Source organism: Danio aesculapii, chromosome 23 (genome assembly GCF_903798145.1).
Source record: "Danio aesculapii chromosome 23, fDanAes4.1, whole genome shotgun sequence".
In the NCBI taxonomy this organism is placed as follows: Eukaryota; Metazoa; Chordata; class Actinopteri; order Cypriniformes; family Danionidae; genus Danio; species Danio aesculapii.
The window spans coordinates 15,357,630-15,381,229 of NC_079457.1; the positions used below are offsets into that span (position 1 = coordinate 15,357,630).

The 23,600-nt window shown below is 36.8% G+C and overlaps 1 protein-coding gene across 1 annotated transcript in view; it reads left to right on the forward strand.

Moving 5' to 3' along the window:
* The window catches only part of plxna2 (plexin A2), a 380,453-nt gene that overhangs the window by 63,895 nt on the left and 292,958 nt on the right, over positions 1 to 23,600 (forward strand). The gene's annotated exons all lie outside the window — the stretch shown is intronic.

The following is a 23,600-nucleotide window of genomic DNA, read 5'->3' on the forward strand; positions in this document are numbered from 1 at the left end:
TAACAAGAAACCACCACTCGGCTTCTGTCGCTTGAAATCAACATGAAACTGCTTGCTTCCTGTTTGATTTGTGAACGTTTTTTAACAAGAAACTGAATAATTAAAGGATTCAGTGCCTGTTCAACCAGTGAACGATAGATTTCTGTTCATTCTCACTGTGTGCTGCTCATCTGTCTCTTTAAATGCTCAAGCTTGTTTAATAGAATGGATTCTGATTGGCTTCCATTGTTTATTGGCTTGAAAAATCCATTACAATATTCCAGTGATATTGTCTGTGCTGTGGTGTCAACTCGTTTATACATTTATGTTAGAAGTATATCTTAATTATTATTGTTATCATTCTTTGGCGAGCCAAGCCTTTTATTTTAATATTTTAAATATTATTAATAGTGCAAATTGTGATGTAACCTTTTTATGTCAGTGTTGGCTTTTGTTAAAGGTTCAAGACACCCTTGAGTATTTTTTAAAAAATTTGAACAGATTTGTGTGTGTTGAGCATCAATTAAGACAAAGTTAGCACCTGTTAACCTTAAATGTGGGGAAAACTGGATAATGTTGGAGCTTTTGTCAGCTAATTTTATCTTCCGGGTTTAAAATAATTTTTGGAGCGAGATCAATATTGATGACGTATAGCGCGAATCTGCTGGTGAAGTGATGACATGTCGGTTTCTCGTTATTATTTATAGCAGAGTTCCTATGAGAAGAGCTCATGCTTTCCGAAGGCACGGCAGATCTGCCAAGCTGTGAGACTCAATGACTGAGTGACACAGAGTTTGCACGGCACGGGTCGTATGTGTTTGTTTCCATGATCCATGGGGTTTGTTGCATGTTTTTTCCTGCGATTCTGTCAGGGCCAATCCAGCAAAGCTGTTGGTTTGCAGCAAACATTTTTGTCGGGAGAGCATGGCGACTTTGTCTTTTATCAGTTGAGTCTGTTACCATTCAGACACATTGCCTATAAGGGGTGTAACGGATTACTGTTGATCAGTGATCGGTACAGATCACAACCCACGGCAACCCGCGGATTAATAACTTTTTTTGAACTTGTAGGTTAATCCAACATTTAGAGAGATCGCCTCGCGTGTCATTCAAATCACGTGTATGAAAGCCTTTTGGCTTCCCTGTAAAATATAATGATGACAGAAAGAGTTGTGGTGAGACCAATCGCAATGCTTTCGGCTATTAATTAAGGGTGATTTCTGTCACTGTTTGTTTAGCCTGCATTAATGCATTCAGTGTAAAACTGCACAGTTACAGTAGACATTAAAAGATCATGATATCAATTCAAACCCGCGCAACATGAACGATAAATGATAATGATTTGCATATGTTTATTAATCCTTCAAAGAGATCCAGTTTTTACACTTTTTCAGTTAGTTACAAACAATCAAATAACACAGAAATACTGGGATAACAGTTTATAGATCAGATATAAACACTGATGTTTATGGTAAAGATTAAAATCACCGTTTAATGAAACAAGACACTGGTGAAAGCAATTACATTGTGTAATCAACAGATGGCAAAACAAACATCAAAACTATGTCACTGAATAGGTTTTCAAAAATAATATATATTCATTTCGTATAATGAAATGAAGTTTTATGTGTGAATTGTTGAATCATTAATTGAAGATAAATATCAAATGTTTTCTATATCTCTATAAAATATTTCTATATTTAACATTATCAGCAACAGTAGCAAAGATCATATTTCGTATTGAATACTTTTCTTTTTTTGGCTGTTTCTTTCTTGATTTTTATTTTTTTTATTAAAATTACAGGTTCTTAGTTCTGTTTGTTAAAAGCAATGTTTTTTGCTGTATTATTTTTGTATAAATGGAAAGCAAATGACATTTGTCTCCTCCTTTTTTTGCCTATCCAAAACAATGGTCCAATCCGTGACTCAAAAACCTTAGAGTGATCCGAACTGCAGATTTGTGATCCGTTACACCACTATCACCTACATCTGTGCTGTTCTGTTCGCACATGTTTAAAATCCTTCAGATTACCGGCAGGGCTAATGGTTGAAATAGAAAGGGCAAGAGACCTGCTGTACTGCTATCCACTGTGTCTGCATTCAGACCTGGGGATTGAGGAGGAGAAAAGTCCTCCTGATTTAGTGTTTATTGTATATAAACACAATTATCTTTATGATGATATAACAAATTGTGGTTATCTGTATGTGAAAATTACTTATTGTTTATTTCTTTGCATTTTAACTTTGTAAACTATAAAATCTTATTTTGTGAGCCAACTGACAGTTGTTCGCTCCCCTCTTTTTCCCCTGCTCTGTTGGCCACGCTCACTCATCCCTCTGCTCTCAGTGTTCCAAGCCCAAATCGGAGCATTTTTGGAAAAAATTCTGAGGTAGACTTGAACTGAAAGAGGGGGGTTTCATGACCCTTTAAAGTGTTCTTTGCTGACTATTGACATGAGATGCATCCCAAATCACATACTTGTGCACTATTCTATGTCATTTTGTAGAAAAAATTCTGTAAGTAATAGTGTATTCAACCAATAAAAAGAAGTGTCGAATGTTGAACACTTCATGCACTTAACGGTCACAGCTTTTTTTGCACCTGGTGGAATGGGAGGAGCTATCAGTCACTAAGATTGGGTTACTCTTTTTAGAGAAGTTTAATAAACTAATTTCGAGAGGATCACGTGCTATGATTGATCGTGGTTAGTACCGCATCACAATCAACGTTAAACCAACCAGGTGAATCCTAGGCCTCAATAAATAGCCCAGTTTTTTTTTTTTACTTAACCCCCCCCCCCCCACCTCCCATCCACCTCATCTCCCCCCTTTTCTCCTTTACTAAGGGGAGCTCTCGAGAACTTCCTGATCTCAGACTCCCTTATATGCTATATGACCAGGCTGGAGCCCTGGGCTCAAGTTTCTTTGAGCTGAGGGTTCTCTCCTGGGATAGCATGCCAAACCTGCAATCAGTACAGTAATAGCTAAGTGTGAACTCTTGAATTATACTAAATATGTAATTATGCCACCTGCTAATGGTGAATGCTGGCATGACAGGTACCATTTGGTAGTTTGGTAATTATTTCACTAATTTGGAAACCGTTAACTGGGAAATTACTTGAATTTCCGGTTAGTGCAAAAGTTAGTGTTCCATTTGGGATTACATTATATTATAAAGGCTTTATGTACAATAAAACATCATTTTTTTTTGTTTTATCTTTATTCAAATATACAATCACCGGCCACTATATTAGGTACACCTGTCCAACTGCCCGTTAACGCAAATATCTAATCAGCCAATCACATGGTGCAACTAAATGCATTTACAGTATGCATGTAGACATGGTCAAGACGATCTGCTGCAGTTCAAACCGAGCATCAGAATGAGGAAGAAAGGTGATTTAAGTGACTTTGAACGTGGCATGTTTGTTGGTGCCAGACAAGCTGGTCTGAGTATTTCAGAAACTGCTGATCTACTGGGATTTTCACGCACAATCATCTCAAGGGTTTACAGAGAATGGTCTGAAAAAGAGAAAATATCCAGTGAGCGGCAGTTCTGTGGGCGCAAATGCCTTGTTGATGCTAGAGGTCAGAGGAGAATGGCCAGACTGGTTCCAACTGAAAGAAAGGCAACAGTAACTCAAATAAACACTCGTTACAACTGAGGTATGCAGAAGAGCATCTTTAAACACACAACACGTCCAACCTTGAGGCGGATGGGCTACAGTAACAGAGGACCACACCAGGTGCTACTGCTGTGAGCTGAGAATAGGAAACTGAGGCTACAATTCGCACAGGCTCACCAAAATTGGACAATAGAAGATTGGATTGAATCTCTGAGGAATATTTCTAGTACATTGTGAATCTATGCCACAAAAGATTAAGGCAGTTCTGAAGGCAAAAGAGAGTCCAACCAAGTACTAGTAAGGTGTACCTAATAAAGTGGCCAGTGGGTGTAATGTTTGTCAATCAAATGAACAGTGTTAAATGTACTAAACTGTTCAAAAGAAGACCGTCATGATGTTTTACAGATCTATTTGTGTGGTTCAAATTGTTTGCCTATTAGTGAGCAGCCAGTTCAGGTTGTGTTGACATGTTAGCATGTGGCTAATGATCTGGCTGCGGTTGGTAGCAAGATGAGACTACCTGCAGTAGGCAATTATGAAGATGACGAGGGCTCTGTCAGCTGCTTTTGGGACTCAGACCCCCTTTGGGGCACGACGGCGTTGAGTGACAGGACAGGCCCTGTTAGATGAGCAGGAACAGGCTTGCCCACCTCCTGTCCTCACCCCGCAGCAGCTGCAGGAGACACCAAAGGGATGAAGACAGAAAGACAGACCTGCTCCACAAACGTTGGTTTTGTCCCTCATTCCCACCTGCCCCCCCTCCTACTTTCAAACACACACACAAATAACAGCTGCCTTCCCAGACACCAGGGAGAACGGACAATGTCTAAGTGTCAAAACCGAGTGTTTGTTTCATGCCTGTAGCATGGCAACGTCCAAATTGTGTTTTGCGCCTTGATTAATTAATTTATAATTGAATCAGCAGCACAATCAGGAAGTGGCATCGGAGGCATTCGCTCTCTGTAATCCTCTTGTTTTAGTGGCTCATTAATTAATGTTATTTTTTTCTCTTCTCACAGTTGGTAAAATTAAATTAGGCCAACAGCGCGGTGCTCTTCTTAGAAGTGCTGCCGTGGCATGTTTATCTAGCCTCAAGGTTGTTGTAGAGTCTCCGGCTGGTGCATATCGCCACCCTAGTGGAAATAAAGCAGAATGGCGCATACAGTTAGCGTGGAATTAGGATGATGCAAGATGATGCAGAAGTACCTTCCAAGGAAAATTTTTCTTTATTGTATATCCTTCATCCTTTCAAAAGCCTGGAGGATAAACCCTCGGAAGGGTTTAGGGCAAACATATGAGGCCTTAAGAATAGAACACAGCCGTAGATGGAAATGCGATAGTCTCTGCAAACCCTGAGGATTCAGCCACATCTGCACAGGGTGTAACAGTGTCGGAGGAAGAGGATGAGACAGGCCTTATGAGAGCTTGTGTGTTTTGGAAAGGTTACGGAGATTTCACGGCCCCAGAAAGTGTGTCTTTTGGAGAATTCACAAACAAACCCAGAGAGCTCAGGAAGCTGGTATTTTGGAGAGGCTTGACTTTGGGTCCATGAGCCTTTGTCCAACTGTGCAACTTAGGATCTGTTTCCAGTTTTCATAGTGATCAGATCACAAGTGGTCATCTCAGATTAATTAACATTTACCTGGTATTGACATGAATTCAAATGCATTTAGTTATGGCCACGTTTATTTGGACTCTATTTTTTTTTTTAGGATTTTGCCATGTTAGGTCAGAGGGCACAGTACATGTACATGTAGGTATCCTTTTTAAAAGTATTTGACCAGCTTTTTAACCCTGTAAGACCTGAAATATAAAAAAATATGCAGAGAATTCTAATTTTCTCGAACTGAGATGTTTATTAAACCATCTATCAAAATCTGAAATCCAAAACTGAGCCTGAACTCAGAATTGTTTTGTTATAAATTATGTATTATTTTATTAAATAGAGTAATTGTAAGGATTTTTTAATTCAAATCATTATTGGTTTTAAAATCACAAGCCAATAAAATATAAAAATAACATTTTATTGACAGTACCAATTGTATCGACAGTAAATGTGTCGAGAAGCGTCATTTTACCAGTGTTGCCATGACAGCATAGTAATGCTATTGCAAGCAGCAGGAGCAAGTATATAGAATTGTCATGTTGTCACATTATTTGAGAGAACCTTGCATTTCTGGTGAGCATGTGCAGTACTTTCTTATGTATCTAACTTATTGCTATCTGGTGCACTATGCTGCTCTTTCACTTTGGTCAGCGTGGCAGCTAACCAGTTAGTCTGTGATGCTGATAACTAGTATGATGACCAGTATTGTATATTTATACTGATTTGTATTCGTGAAGCATCATCTTAGATGTTTAAAATGTGAAACGAATCAGCACAAAATATGTTATGTGTCATATTATATCATATATATCATATTATCAAGGTTATGCAGAAACATTTTCTTTGGAATACCCTTCTTACTGAGATTCGTACAATCACTGACCTGCTGCTTTTTAAAGCCAAGCTTAAGACCCACTTGTTCAAAATACCTTTTAATGCATAGTAGCACTGACACTTTTCTCTGTTTTAATGTTTTGCTGTATTTTATTGATATCTTTTGTATTGTTTTTGCATTGTATGCATTTTAGTTGTGTTGTATAATTAGTTTTTACTGGTGTAAAGCACTTTGATCAATCTTGGTTCTAGTAAGATGCTTTATAAATAAAGGTTGGTTGGTTAATTTTACTTTCTTAGATTAATGTATATTTTTGATAATATTAATTATTAAATAATATTTTTTTTTTAGCTTTATGTCCAGCCTTAGTTGTGGCCATGCTAATGTTTCAGGGTTTTGATGCTCTGTAGATGATATATTGTTGGACAGGGTTAAGCAGTTGTGCCTCATCCTTTGAAGAATGAACTCAGTTTTGTGATCTGCCTATTCCTGTCCTCCACCTGAAAGAGCAGAGGGAGGGAAACCGGAGAAAGAGGGAGAAAAGCGAAGCACAGTGGCAGCAAGAGAAGGGAAGAGACTGATGAAATGTGAAATTTAGCTCAGCTGAAGAAACCGGGCTTGCACTGCTGCCTGTAATTGGATTGGCTCCTTTCCCAAAGAGCAAACCCACCACTTTCTATTGCCACTTTCTCTTTCTCTCTCTCTCTCTCTCTCTCTCTCTCTCTCTCTTTGACACACACACATACACCAATTCCCCATTCAATCGACACAGTCCCCTGCTGTAGCCTTTACTCGCTCCAAGCAGAAGTTCCATGCTGGCTGAGCTCTCTTTCTCTCTGTCTCTCTCGCATGCTTATTCTCTGTCTTTGTGTCTTGGTGAAGCAGATACAGGCGACTCTTGCAGCATTGGCTGGACCAGTAGCCGGACACACAAGTTGAGGGGGAAAAAGCCCTTTGAATGATTTAATGAAAGCAGACCCTGTGCAGACCCAGGGTGCTATTGTCCAGCTTCCATCAAGCTACTGTAGGTTAAACAGTTCGAGCATTAGTCATTTTTCACAATCCTTTTCTGTAATGTTGACCCACTGATTTAGGCAGTGAAATATTGGAGAGTGCTTGAATATGCTGAAGCGATATTAATAGCCCTCATAGACTCTCAGATTGATTAATAGTATGTAGGATTTGAAAAATGGCATAATCACTTATACTGTATGAGTGTAACCTTTTATATGCACAGCCAATGGTTATTTAAATGTTTATGTACAGTTGAAGTCAAAATTCTATATTAATTATTATTAAAGTCGAAATTATTAGCCCTCCAAAATTATTAGCCTACAATGTTTTTTTTTTTTTTTTCAAATATTTCCCAAATGATGTTTAACAGAGCAAGGAATTTTTCACAGTATTTTACAGTAATATTATTAGTCCCCTTAAGCAATTTTTCCCCGATTGTCTACAGCAGTGATCTCCAGCCTTTTTATCACCGCAGACCGATCAACACTTGAGCATTTTACCACAGACCAGGGGTGGGGATGGTGGTTCGTAGATTCCTAGGCGATCACCAACCGTTTTCTCAGAGGATAACAAGCTGACAAAACATTGCTGTTACTCTGATACAAGTTTCATTTATGGAGAAAATGACAAAGCAATGCAGTGTTTGGGTGTTTTCTGTTTATCTGATATAATAAGTCTTATCCGAAATGTGTATATTCCATACAAGCTGAAGCTGATCGGTCAGTTCTTGTCAAGTGACTTCGCGACATTCATTCAACTGGGTTTGTCTAGAAGGTATGAGCGCATCAACGAATTTGTGTGAACTCTAGAAAAGTGAAATATGCAAACAACCCCTAAGAGGCTGCCATCATTTGTGATGTCCAGCAGTTGATCGTCTTGCACAGACATGGTTGATTCATCTGATTTGTTGACAAATTGGTTGTGGATTCATACCTTGGCAGTTTGAAACTTTCCAAAGACGTCTGTTTCTTACTCATTTTGCTGCTTGAGAGTGAAATTGGGGCGCTCAAGTGACCGAGATGTAAGCAAGAGAATACGATCATTTTTCGAAACAAAAGATTTTTCAAAATAAAAGATCCTTCAGACTCAGATAATAAAGAAAACGGAAATAATTAATGATTTCTTGTGCAGCCTGGTACCAATTGATTTTAATAACTAATTTCATTTATCTCCCCGGCATTATGACAGTTCATAATATTTTACTGGATATTTTTCAAGATACTAGTATTCAGCTTAAAGTGCAATTTATTAGGTTAATTAGGCAAGTTACGGTAATTAGGCAAGTCATTGAATAACAGTGGTTTGGCGGGTATGGTGGTTCGTAGATTGCTAGGCGACCACCAACCATTTTCTGAAGGGATGGCAAGACATTGCTGTCACTCTGATACAAGTTTCATTTATGGAGAAAATGACAAAGCATTGCAGTGTTTGGGTGTTCTGTTTTTGTCTGAGATAATTAGTCCGAAATGTGTATATTCCAAACAAGTTGAAGCTGAACGGTCAGTTCTGGTCACATGACTCGCAGTGCATTCGCAGCATTCATTCAACTAGATGCGCCTGGTGAATCAGGCGAGTCAACAAATTTGTTTGAAACTCTAGAAAAGAAGTGATATGCAAACAGCCCCTAAAAGGCCGTCATTTGTGATCTCCAGCAGTTGATCTTCTTGCACAGACATGGTGGATTCACTTGATTTGTTGACAAATGGGTTGTGGATTCATTCCTTGGCATTTTGTGGGTCTTTTACTGAGTCTTTTCACCTTAGCAAAGAAACTTTCCAAAAATGTCTGTTTCTTATTCTGTTTGCTGCTTGTGGGTTAAATTTGGACTCTCAAGTGACGGAGATGTAAGCGAGACAATAGAGTCATTTTTCAAAATAAAAGATTTTTCAAAATAAAAGCTTGTTCAGACTCAGATAATAATTATAATTAAAATAATTACTGATTTCTTGTGCGGCCTGTAACCAATTGATCCACAAACCGGTGGTTGAGGACAGATCAAACCGCTGTTATACAATGACTTGCCTTATTACCGTGACTTGCCTAATTAACCTAATAAATGTCACTTTAAGCTGAATATTAGTATCTTGAAAAATATCCAGTAAAATATTATGAACTGTCATATTGCCGGGGAGATAAATGAAATCAGTTGTTAGAAATTAGTTATTAAAACTATTATGTATGAAAATGTGTTGAAAAAAATACTAATACTAATTCAGGAGGGCTGATAATTCTGACTTTAACTGTATATAATTTAAATACTATCACTTTGACATTGTTTATATATTGTACTTTTCTGTTAAAAAACACTTACCAGGTTTCAATCATACCAGTTTTTAGCAAATTAAACTGTATATTATTGTTAGCTATATTCATGGCTATATTATGCTATTGTCTGTCAGAGAATGTAATAGGGTTTTGTGTGTTAAAGGCTCGCGACCTTACTGCGATGCCAGTGCCCTCTGAGCCGATGGGTGGCAGAGCAGTGATACTGTTCACCTCAGCGGGATTTTGGCAGATAAGGGTGACAAGAACAGCGAAATGAACATCACTGGCATTCGCCATCCCATTCAGCTCTTTTTTTTTTAGAGGTCAGCATCGACAGCATCTGATTGTAGTAAACTTGCAAATTCAAATTCATAAGGAATGCATTCAGTGCTATTTTAATATTTAATGCTTACAGTGAATACAAGTTATTTGTAGCAGAGCAAGATACTAAGTAGGCTATATTTGCTATCGGAAAATATCAGCCTCCGTTAGGAGTGTTGCGTCAGATTAATTATAGGGCGTGAAGTTAAGTTTATATTGTGTTTTAAGTGCAAATCTCAAGGGAGAGTGTAGGCTTCCTGAGAGGAGGGGGAATACGTTAGGAGCGATCAGCCCCAGAGGGTTGCTCTCTCTTTGATATTGTTAGAGAGGAAAAGACCGCATACTAAAATTAGATCTTTAAAGTTATCCCACTGGGAGATTAGTGCTGATTTAAGATGGTCACACGATCTGAACTACATTAATCCAATCAGAGCGCTGGCGTTGTGAACTGTGGGACTGCAGGAAACGGTGTGACTCAGGTTTACTAAAAAAAAGTCAATTGAAAAGAGCACCTGGGCTAATTATACGTGCCCCCATTAGACATCCTTCTATTTCTAATTGGTGGTATAATAAGTACTGTGATGCGAAGAGCAGTTTGCATGACCTACATGGTAATTCCACTCATGTAAAAAATCCCTAAGGGAAACAATTTTACATCTGCATTATGTAGTGTTGGGGAGCTAGTTAGAATGTAGTTTTCCATGCCACAAGCTACTTCTAATTTAAAGCAGATAAACGACAGTCAAGCTATTTTTTAGATCAAATCTTAAACAAGTTTGAGCCTAGTATTGAAACAGATATCTGAACATGCAGCTTAAAGTTTTCACAGTCAGGGTAGTGTTTATCTGGCACAAAAATATCAGCATTCAATTAAAATAAATGTTAGCATTGAACCACAATTTTCAGCAAGCTACATTGTTAATTGTTGGAAAAACTAGCTGACTACTGTTATTAAAACACCTGTGCTAGCATCACTACTTTCAGTTATTTTCTACTCAACACTGTTTTTGTATGGTGCAGCAAGCTACATTGCTAATTGGGTTTTGAAAACAGCTGTGCTTCACAATCTCTTATAGATATGCCATTTTTAGCATTGTTACTTTTAGTTAGCTTCTTCCAACCACTGTTTTTGTTTGCTGTTTATGTCAGTTTAGTTTCAGTTTTTGCACTACCTGGAACAGCAAGCTACATTGCTAATTGTTGGGGGAAAAAACTAGCTGACTGTAGGGTTTTGTAAACAACTGTGCTTCTATCACATCTTATCTTAAACTGTAGATTTGCCATTTTTAGCATTGCTACTTTTAGTTAGCTTCTTTCAAAAACTGTTTTAGTGTGACATGATTTAACATCTCGAACAACTCTTGACAATACTGATCCCTGTCATTTTGCTTTGTTAGCCAATCAGAATTTTGTTAGGACAGTTGGAAAAACTAGCTGACTGTGCTTTTATTAAAACACATGTGCTACTATTAGCATCCTACTTTAAGTTATCTTCAACACCGTTTTTGTACAGGTAGTCACAGCAAGCTACATTGCTAATTGTTGGAAATAAAGCTCTTATAGAAATGCCATTTTTAACATTGCTACTTTTAGTTAGCTTTTTCCAAACACTGTTTTTGTTTGCAGTTTATATCATGCATCTCATACAGTTCACATCTCAACAACTTTTGACAATACTGATTCCTGTCATCTTGCGTTATTAGCCAATCAGACTTTTATTAGGACAGTTGGAAAAAAACTAGCTGATTTTTTTTTCCAACTGAGTGCTTTTATTAAAATACCTGTGCTACTATAATCATCAATGCTTTGAGTTCCCTACTGAAAAAAAAACAGCTTAAACCAGCCTAGGCTGGTTGGCTGGTTTTAGATGGTCAACCAGGCTGGTTTTATAGGGGGTTTGGCCATTTCCAGGCTGGTTTCCAGCCATTTCAAGCCTGGTCTTAGTTGGTCAGGCTGGGAGATGACCAGCTAAAACCAGCTTGACCACCCTAGCAAGCTACATTGCTAATTGTTGGAAAAACTAGCTGACTGTACATAAATAAATAAAAATAAACACTTGTGCTACTATTAACATTGCTACTTTCAGTTATTTTCTCCTCAACCCTGTTTTTGTACAGGTAGTTGCAGCAAGCTAATTGTTGTAAGAAAAACTAGCTGACTCTACTTACATGAAAACACCTGTGCTACTATTAGCATCGCTACTTTCAGTTATCTTATCCTCAACACTGGTTTTCTACAGATAGTTGCAGTAAGCTACATTGCTAATTGTTGGAAAAAACTAGCTGACTGTAGGGTTTTGAAAACAACTGTGCTTCTATCATTCTCTAATATGCCATTTTTAGCATTGCTACTTTTAGTTCTTCTCAACACTATTTTTGTTTGCTGTTAATGTCAGATTTAACATCTTATCAATACTTGCCAATACTGATTCATATCATTTTGCTTTGTTAGCCTATCAGAATTTTGTTAGGAGAGCTGTAAAAACTAGCTGACTACTGTTATGAAATATCGGTGCTACTATTAGCATCGCTACTTTTATTTATCTTCTCCTCAATACTGTTTTTGTACAGGTAGTTGCAGCAAGCTATATTGCTAATTGTTGGAAAAACTAGCTGACTAGAAAACACCACTACTATCGTTCCTGAGAAATGTAGTCATTAGCACTGCTACTTCATCTTCTCAGCAAACATTTTTTGGACGTTGTGGCATGCTACAATAAATTGCAATTTATTTTTTTTTTTAAGTAGCTTACCTACCACCATTTTGAAAGCATCTAATCATTCTCCTGAGAAATGTCATGTTTGGCATTGCTAATTTTAGTTAGATTCTTGTTTCGGTGTGTTGTTTATGCCAGCTTTAACAACCCAAACAGCGCAGTGGACATGCATGACCAAACCGATTCCTGTCATCCTGCTTCGTTAGTTAATCAGCATTAGGTTTGAACTGTGTTCCGACAGGGCTTAGAGGAACGGTTCAGGTGGCTTCCTTCTGGCAGGCAAGTGGGGCTCTAATTGGACAAATGTCTCATTGAACTGGTTAAGTGAGTTTCTGGGCACCAATCCCACTCTCCTCGACACTGACATCATCACTGACATGGTGGACGTGATGAGGACTGGAGCAGAGACACAGCGGTGATCTGCAGCTGACTGCGACACATGAAAGAATCTTCGGTTTAGTGGACTGAGCTTGCAGCTGTGCCTGCTGCAGTAGTTAGCTTAACCTCGATTGGTTTTATCCCAGAAACACCTTTATTCTGTTCTGAGCATCCCTTGTGGTTCTAGTTGCTGAAGTCTTTGATGAGCTGGGAAACAGCTGCGTTTGGTGGCTTCATCGTGTTTAGCTTTCCCAGTCTGTATCCTCCTGATTCTACCGTGTCGTTCCTTGGATTTGGTTTGTAATGAGCCATGGCTGAAGACGTGCTTTATTGTCTGGGGTACGCAGCAGGGAAGAGAGTTGGAAATGGTGAAGGGAAGGGGAAAATGCTTGAACATGTAACATGTTTTCCAGCACTTCTGTACTTTAGCCTAGCTTCATGGCAACCTGAGAATAAAACCATGTATGTCCCATGAGGATACACACAAAACTAGCACATATGCTCACTGAAATGTAGCAGTATGCATTTTTAAACATCTCATGAAAGGGCTTGACACAGTTTTCCTTTCTATGTTGTCACACTTCATTTTTTCATGCTTAATATAATAGTTTCCATCACAACAGTGAGCCGTGTAATGCTAAAACACTTTAGATTGTGCGTATCTATGTAAATAATAATACTAACAGGTCAAATTTGCTTTTGTTTAGAGAATTTTCAGAATATTGGTTGAAATCCAGTGGTATTGTCAAGGTTATTTTGTCAATTAAAACCATGCATTTGTTAAAATCTTGCCATTGAGATTACAGTAAACACACTGACTAAAAACTGTGCACAAAACTCTTCTGTTGATTTCATAAATTGACATTCCTCTTTCTCCAGATGTCTGCACCGTTCATTCCTCCGAGAGATAGGCAGAGATGGTTTTTACTTTAGCAGAAACTTAATGAGTCATTTAGAAACAGGCTGTCAGCAGCAAAAACCCTCACTAGAGTTTGCCCCGCTAAGCAAAACTTGCCCGGCAGTTTTGTGTTAATTTGTTTTTTCAAGGTCAAGGGGGCACCCGGCACATTGGTTTTCATACGGGTGGCATTTTCTCAACAAGCTGCAAATCTACAATAAATTCTGCCGTTGTGTGGAACGCAAATTGGTGTATCTGTAGTGCTGCTGGCTGAGGTTATACGCTTTTCTCCTGCTGTTTCATAATTACTTAAATTTAGTGTGTTTTTTTTTTGTAAAAGACAAGCTTCTCGTTTTAATTTCATATTTATTGTGGTGTGTTATTATCCATGATTTCCTTTTTCCAGAATAGTTTTATTTATTTATTTATTTTAAGTATCGACACTTGAGGAAAATGCGGTTTCTGCTGCCAGATACAAATAGTCGCAGGATGTAGTCGTTTAAATGTTGCTTCTGGTTTTGGCACTGTGAGGAAGCTTCAATTACTTTGTACACAAATGAGCAAAACAATAGAATATGCGGTGCAATCACTTCCCACTACTTCAATGTCACATTGAATTCACAATAATACACCTATAAAAGGAATGCTTTGTCTTTTCCCAATAGTATCACTATAATAAATACATAATATATATATATATATATATATATATATATATATATATATTATAGGTGGGTATAGATCATTTTTTTTATCTAGATTAATATCGAAATTAATCTAGATTAATCTGAATTAAAATGGCTCATTTGAATTCTGCCGAAGGCGTTCAGAAAATATGTGTGCCACCCAAATAATAAATCTTTGAGAACGGGTATCTACGTATAGCCTGGTGGTGCATTAGACCAGGGGCTCATCTCCTGTTTCCAAAATGCATCACAAACTGCTTGAAAAACTGTTCTACTATGATAATTGGTGATTAAAATAAATGATGAGCCCTGTCGATGTGCTGATTTGATTCAAAGGGCACTTTTTTGTCAGATGGCTCACCGGTCAGGTATACATCAGCTCTAAAATATCAAGGTGAAAGTCATCATAGCTTACGTAGAATAGACCCAGCTCCCGACCCAACTTTGAGAATAGATTAACGGCGATATTTTTTTTATCGCTCGATAAGAGTGTTGTGTTAATGCAACACGTTAACGTCAATAACAGCCTACCACTAATATATATATATATATATATATATATATATATATATATATATATATATATATATATATATATATATATATATATATATATATATATATATATATATATATATATATATATATATATATATACAGTAAAGCTTGAAATTATTCATACCCCTGAGTAAAAAACACTTTAAAAACATATGTAAAACAGTTCATTTTCAGTAGATTTACTGGATTTAATGAGTAAAATATTAAGATTTGATTTAATCTATAGAGATCTTATAAATAATGTCATATTTTTAACTATAAATCATAAATAAGTACATTTCAAGTGATCTCTCATTTTTTCCCATTATAAAATAGACTTAAAAATATGTATCTGTAATATCACTTTTTAAACTGTACTATTTTGAAACATTTTGTTGTCATGAAAGCAGTTTTATCAGCAGATGAGTCCTGATCAGGTGATTACAGTAATCATTATTGTCTGCTGTGATTGCAGATGGTGTTGCACCCTCAGTGCCACCTTGCTGACTCTCAGCGAGATTGCGAGCAATCTTCCTAATCATGTTACTGTACACTGGGCAATTCAACTTCAATTTGCCTCCTGCCAATAGTGGGAGACTCTGATTGGCTGTTGAAATTAGGAGCTGTGAGAGCACATATTGAAGATTGGCTTGTCCTGATTTTCCAAAGGGAAAGACAAGTCGAGAGAGTTTTTGAATTAGACAAGCAAACACTTTATGCAATACCTCTATAGACAGATATGATGTTTCAAGTATTGCAATTATATAATAATCTTTTCGCATTATACTTGTATTTGAATGTTAAAAATCTGTTGAAAGACTATTCACTCAAAACTCACTCATATGAATCAATCCTTTTCAATGGTCACATTCATTTTTTGTGATTCATGCTTTTATAAAACATGAGACCAATAAGGTTCATCCTTGCTTATCACAATGTATGTTTGAGTTTCTGCAGTAACCAATAACCAGTGTTTATATGAGCAATATCACACGAGTAGCAGTGCGATATGACTGTATATCGGCCCTGGTGTGCGGCGTGCATTGTGCAGACCTAGTGCCTTAGTGTCCCACCAGTGACGATATACAGCCTGCTATTGCACTGCTAAGAATGTGATATTGTGTTGATAGAACAATTAGATGGTATAATCATGTATATATTTAAAAAATCAAACACTGAGAGTCTCAAAAACCCTTTTGTATGAGGAACTACTTTCTTCCACCATTCATTCACATCTGCAGCTGAAGTCAGAACAGCAGAAACCATTGCTTAAGAACATATCACTTTAGAGCTAGTATTTGAACGATTCTCTAGCATAATATCTAAAGTATTGACAAAATAGATTATTTTGCTTACATTTTAAGATTATACGTCTGAACGACATGAAATGCCATCAATTTACAGAGATTTCCCAGTATTTCTCTGTTGCAATCGGGAGATCACTATAATTAACAGCAAAAAAGCCAAAGCAAAGCGAACACTAGCAGATTATATGGTAAAAATACAGCACTACAACATGCAAAAGAGAGAGATTGACTTAGAATGCCACTTACCTGTTTTATAATGATTTAATCAGCTGTTGTTTGAAATACAAAAAGAAAACGCTGAGTTTTTCTCCTCTAAGGACTTATAATGCACTTTCTCTTTCGCCATCTTGTGGCATGACCATCTTTGCTCTGCTCAGTATGACAGGTTGATAGCCGCCAAATCCGAAATTAGAAATATCTAATATAGGCACTAACCGTATAAATAAACTGCATAGTTGCAATCTAAACAACTACATTCTCGATTAATAAAGCCTCAAATGTACATTATGTTGCCCAACAGCAGCAATATTTGTCAAACTTTAGTGAGTTTATTGATGCTGTCACTCTATGTGGGCGGAGGCGAAGAGTGAAGAGGCTGTAAGAGTGCTGTTATTGCAGAATAATCAGATTCGAGAACCAGACAGAACTGTCGTATAAATTTAAATAAATGCTTTAATGAGATCTACTCATCTTTACAGTGATTATCCCAGCATTGGATTCATAACCTGCTTGATTCTAATGGATTTTTTTTTTTCTTCTTTTGACAGGTGATTTGAAGCATTTCTGTACTGTCTTTCTATGGATTGACAGAAATCTCTCATTTAATTAAAAAATATCTTGAATTAGAATTTTTTTATTTTATTTTATTTTTTATTTACTTACAGAGAAACAGTATGGTAAACAAATATTTTTACATTGGATGAACCACACAATTACACGAGAGTCCAGAAAGCAAAAGGAAAAAAGTAAATAAATAAGCAAATAACCTTCAGGACTGAAAGATAATGTGAGGATAAGGGATTAAACTACCATGATAATAAAATATCTTTCCTTTGTAATCTAAGTAAAATCTGATATTACAGATTGGTTGCTTTTCAATAGCTAATTCAGTTGTGTTATTTATTTTAGACCTTACTGTGGTACATTTGACACCTTAAATGTGGGTATTTTTCCATTTTACTGTTCTTCACACATTTTTTTCCATACGTGCTCTCTCATAAAAATATTCTCATCTTAATATGACCAAAAGCCTTATGGGCTTGGAATGACATGCAGGGTAATTTTTTGGTGAGTTAACTCTAATGCTGTTTGTTCATCATTGCTCGTTTTTAGACCTGATGTGACTTTTTCAGTGCCGTGACCTCTGTTTGACCCTTTGGACAAAAGCAGCAGAGACAAAAAAAAAAAAAGAGAGAGCAAGTGACTTGATTCTGCTATTCATAGCGAGCCTCACAGTTCTTTAGGACGAATCTCAAGCTTTCCTAGACTGGCTCAGAACTGAAGCTCAGCTAAAGAGCCAAAGGCTGAGTGATAGAGAGACCCTGCTGTTCCTTTCAATCATCAAACACACGTCCACACAAAGACAGACACACACACACACACACTCCTGCCCCCAGACCTCTTCCACTTATCTTCTTGGCTCGGTCTTCAGTCGGCCTTCTGTCCGTGTACAGTCGTGTGTCCGAGCCTTGTGTGTGTGTGTGTGAGCTGAGCACCGGCCAGCTGTCTTCCTTTCGCTTTTGTGCCTCTGTAAGCTCGTCATCCGTCTTCTCTCTTTTCTGCATCTCTGTTTTTGTCTCTCTCACACTGTCTTTCTAGCTAGTCTATTACATTACCATTAGACAGCCCACCCTGCAGTGATCTCATTACTGACACACACACACACGCACATACCTACCACTTTCTTTCAGTCTCTTTTTTCTTAGCTGTCTTTCGTTTCTCTCCCTCACTCTCTATTTCATGAGATTCTGCTTTTTTTTCTCGGTGAATTATCGCTTTTTTTTTTGGAGTCGCTCTGTTCTTTGTTTTTCGATTCGCTCTTTTTGCCACTGCTTTCAATTTGTTTTCAAACCATGTTTTTGTACTTTGAGCTGTTAAAGAGGCTTTTAAAATCTCAGTGGACGCTCTCTCTTTTTTTCTCAAATGAAACTCTGTCATCATTTCCTTACCCTCATGTTATTTCAAACCTTTCATCTGGAACTCAAATGAGGACTTTTAAGAATTGTATTAGTCACTTTTTTTTTGTTGGATTACAGCAAATGGAGCTTTTAAGCCATAAAGGTGCCATAGGTGTAGTCTTTCTGTTCCCAAGTATTTTTCAAAGTTTTGTTTAGAAACAGACTGAAGCTAAAACTGTTATTTACTGAAAGTTTCAACTGGAAGTGGCCAGTTTCCGAATGAATCATTTTGAGTCAGATCTTTTCAGGGAATCTGTTGAGCCACTTTGCAAAACGATTTGAATGAATTGTTAATGAATCAGACTAATTTGATTCTGGAGTTCACCTCAATTCACTGAATAATATCACTGAATAATGAATGGAATTCTAAACTGAAGACTTGACATAGTTCACTAGTCCATGTACCATGATCCAGTTTTATGATATTTGCGTGATGAATTTGCCTCCTTTTTGTAGCCTGAATGCTTCAGTCCCACATTGTAAAAAAAAAAAAATTTCTAGTCATCTCAACTTACCTCAGTCAAACTGACTAAATGTATTAAGTTAAACTTTTTGTATAACTTGAAATACTTAGTTAAACCCTATGAACGTATACAAATAAATTAAAGTGTCATAAAAGCTTTTGTTATGATGGCTTTTTGTAATGTTATTTTTACAGTGTAGTGAGTGCAGTGTTTCATTCTTTTGTCCTGTATGAAAACTCATCTCTATGAAAACTGCAAGCAATTTTACAATGAGTTGTTCTTTTTACTGAAGTCACGTTAAATGATTCAGCTGATTCAGTTCACAAAACAGATTTGAATGTCATGTTCATAAATCAGGCTGCTTTGAAGCATCCACTTTCTAAGTCGTGACGTATGGAGAACTGTTTCCAGGTCCAAGCCATACCTGTCAACCCTCCCGTTTTTCCTAGGATTCTCCCGTGTGATATAGTTCTATCCCTTTATCATCCCGTAAAAGTATTTTCCTGTATTTCTCCCATATTTTCAGTATTTCTCTGAAGGGTGGCACATAAACATTATAGAGCCTAGCCTCCCTATACGCAAATCATACCGCCGAACCACCAGGGGCCGCCCCTTGCTCTTAATTGTGAGTCTGTTCTGTGCTTTCGCTTTGTTTAGGCATGAAAACACTTTGAAATAAATATAAAAACCGCGGGATTCCCTTTCCTTTTCATTACAGGTGCGTCTCCCCTTCATATGCAATCCTCAAAACAGTCATAAGTTAGCGGTTCTGACTGTCAGCTGACGCGCTCCATAGTGATAAATAGACGCTGCTTCCCAAACGGATTCTGTACACGCGATTTGAAGCCGAGCGAAAGTCTGAGTTCTGGGTCCGTGTTTGAACAGACATATACACATAATTAATAATAATAATATATAAAGATGTCGATTTTGGTGTTTTTTTTTTTTTTAAACACAACTAATTTCGTTCTAAATGAGCATAAAAAGTTAGGAAAGCAATCGAAAGCTTTCATTATAACGTTAGATCTGTGCATTTTTAAAGTGACACCTGTTATTTAATGTAATGAAAAGAATTTTTTTTAAATAAATAGGAGATTAATTCATTGTTCTTTAATCAGAATGTGTAAGTTATACAGTAAAGAAACGACTAATGAGATTTGATATTGAAAATGAGCTTGAATCTATTTCATTATAATAGCTTTTAATTTTAATAAGCTGAACTGTTTGCTAATGTATTTGCTGCTAATGTATATAATTAAATTTTTCTTTTTAAAATAATAATAATAAAACATATTACTGAGCATTAACTGTTTATTTACAATGAAACAGGTCCAAATGAACATATTTAGTAATTTGGGGATTTTTTTAAAGGGGGGGAGGGGTTTTCGGGGGAATCCCTTTTTATGGTGGGCATATCCCTTATTTTCACATCCCAATGTTATGATTTAAGCCGCTACTCATTTGAATTGAGAAATTACTATTAGTTTATGACCACTTTTTAGTCATATGACACATTAAAGTGAATTCTATATAAAACCATGTTGTACACAACAGTGGCTGGACTTCTGCATCACAAACACCAATATTTTGACAATTTATAAAAAATTTTTATTACTTTCTGGCCATCAGAAATTAGTCATGGATATATATATATATATATATATATATATATATATATATATATATATATATATATATATATATATATATATATATATATAAATATATATATATATATATATATATATATATATATATATATATATATATATATATATATATATATATATATATATATATTTCAATTGTGATTTTCGAAAGTATTACAGTGATTTATAAACATTTATTATTACCATTTATTGAGTCTCCCCATACAGTTTGACACAGCGATTGAACCCGGAAGCTGCTTTGTGTGATGTCACACTTAACAAGCAGATTGTCCACAATTCAACATACAGTCAGAACCACTTTCACTATTACTTTTATTCTAATATTTTTAAATCAATCAGTTTATCCAGTTGACAAAATGATTTGAGTGATTTGTTTATGAATCAAGCCGATTTGCTTTTTGATTCAACTCAGCATAATGCATTTTTAATCTGAAGATTTGAAATACAGTGTACACATCAACTTACAATATGAAATATTTTTACTATATGATACTTTCAGGATGCATTTACATCCTTTTTGCTTAACCCTTTGCGGTCTGAGGTGATTTTGGGGCCGCTAAGGTGTTTTAAAATGCCCTGACATTTGTGCTTGTTTCAGCTACTTATTTATTTTTTGTATTCAGCACAACTGTGCTACGATAATATGTGAGAAATATTGATGTAGATGCTTGTGTTTATTTGGGAAAAAAAATTATGTGTGATAAGTAGGTTTTGGAGAAAACATTTAAAAAAAACCCACACTGAATGGGCCTGAATAAGACTTTTGAGTAACTAGTCTTGTAGACTAGAATATTTACTTCACAGCTTTGTGAAAATTGTTCTAATCTCTCATTCAAAGAAAACATTACAATGATTTACATTTTGTAAAGTCAATGTCAGGGTCAGCATACTGTATGTGTGACAGTGGTCATGAATAATTCACACCTGGAGAGACAAAAGACACTCCCCCACTGGCTAATGTTCACCTATCAAAGGCATTGTACAGCAATGTCCAGCTGCAAAAGCTAGCCCAAACTAATGACCACATAAACACTCTGTGTAAACAATGTATGTGCACTTTTACAGCATTCACAAACATATATTTGAAATGGTATAAAACATCTTTGTAAAAATATTGGAATACCGATGTGCATTAATGCAGCATTTAATAATAATTTCTGAATGACTCAGACACTGAAGTAGCGTAATGACAAAAGCTTTAAACACAAGAATAAATCATATTTATCCCCATTCACTCTACTGATATTCTGCAAACTCTTTATCTTGTCACCTGTAAGCTAAGTGTCAATATGCCTTTCTGAATATAGCCGTTGTCTCGTTTTGTAGACTGATTGCATTCAGATGAGTAGAGTTGATTAGATAGTTGATGCTAATGTGCTCTCTCAGGATCTCATGTCCTACACTCCAGAGCAGCATCTGTTTACTCCTACCCTTCCACTTTATTAATCTCCTAACTATAAACTTCTACCTCTCCATTTAATATTGTTCGCATCGTTTTCCAGGAGAGCGGTACATTACCCTGTTGACTGCCAGCCGTAATTGGTCTTAACGTCACGAGGTGGGTAAATTAACCTTGTGATTAGTGTCAGTCCTCACCAGAGACCTGCATCCACGGTTCTTGCCATTTTATTTCCCACTTGACTTAATTCAAGATGCAGTCCATGTTATAAGCTCTGTTTCCTGAGACCGTCTGTAAGAGGACAATTTGAAAGAACGTGTGTGGAATCTAAACAATATATAAGTTTGATTTCCAGAGATTGTTTGCGTTGGATAAATATAAAAGTTAAATGCATTGTAATATACCCTGACCAGATACTTTATTAGGTACGTCTTACTAGTACCGGGTTAGACCCTCTTTTGCCTTCAGATCGGCCTCAATCCTTCGTGGCATAGATTTAACAAGGTACTGGAAATATTCCTCAGAGATTTTGGTCCATATTTACATGATAGCATCACGCAGTTGCTGCAGATTTTTCGGCTGCACATCCATCATGCGAATCTCCCGTTCCACTACATCTCAAAGGTGCTCTATTGGATTGAGATCTTGTTACTGTGGAGGCCATTTTTGAGTACAGTGAACTCATTATCATGTCTGAGATGATTTGCGTTTTATGACATGGTGCGTTATCCTGCTGGAAGTAGCCATCAGAAGATGGGTACACTGTGGTCAAAAAGGGATGGACATGGTCAGCATCAATGCTCAGGTAGGCTGTGGCGTTGACACAATGCTCAATTGGTACTAATGGGGCTCAAAGTGTGCCAAGAAAATAACCCCCATATCATTACACCACCACCAGCAGCCTGAGCCGTAGATACACGGCAGGATGGATCCATGCTTTCATGTTGTTGATGCCAAATTCTGACCCTACCATCCAAATGTCGCAGCAGAAATTGAAACTCATCAGACAAGGCAACATTTTCCAATCTTCTATTGTCCAATTTTGGTGAGCCTGTGCAAATTGTAGCCTCAGTTCCCTGTTTTAAAGTCACTTAAATCATCCTTCTTCCCCATTCTGATGCTCGGTTTGAATTGCAGCAGATCGTCTTGACGAATGCATTGAGTTGCTGCCGTGTGATTGGCTGATTAGAAATTTACGTTAACGAGCAGTTGGACTGGTGTATCATATAAAGTGGCTGGTTAGTGTACATTAAAGGGATTGTTCAGCCTAATTGAAAAGTCTGTCATTATTTATTGACCAGTTACTTTGCAAACCGTAATGATAACCGTAATGCAAACGTTGTTCTGTTAAACAGAAAAAAAAGACATTTTGAAAAAAAGATGAAAAGCTGTAACAATTGAATTCCATAGTATTTGCTTTCCTGCTATGAAAGTCAAAGGTTTTCATCAAAATATCTCCTTTTGAGTTAGACAGAAAAATAACTCATACAAGTTTGGAACCACTTGAGAGTGAGTAAATAAAGAGTACATTTTAATTTTTGTGTGAACTATCCCTTTAAATAAAAAAATAAATGAATGTGAATGTGTAAGACAAAACTGCACCGAAAACAATTGTTTTTGTTAGCTACATTTCCATAGCGAGTTCCTGAAGACAAACTGCCGCCTTTTCATCAAACACAGATTGCATCTGATTGCATTTGACAGTGTTATGTCCTGCGGTTA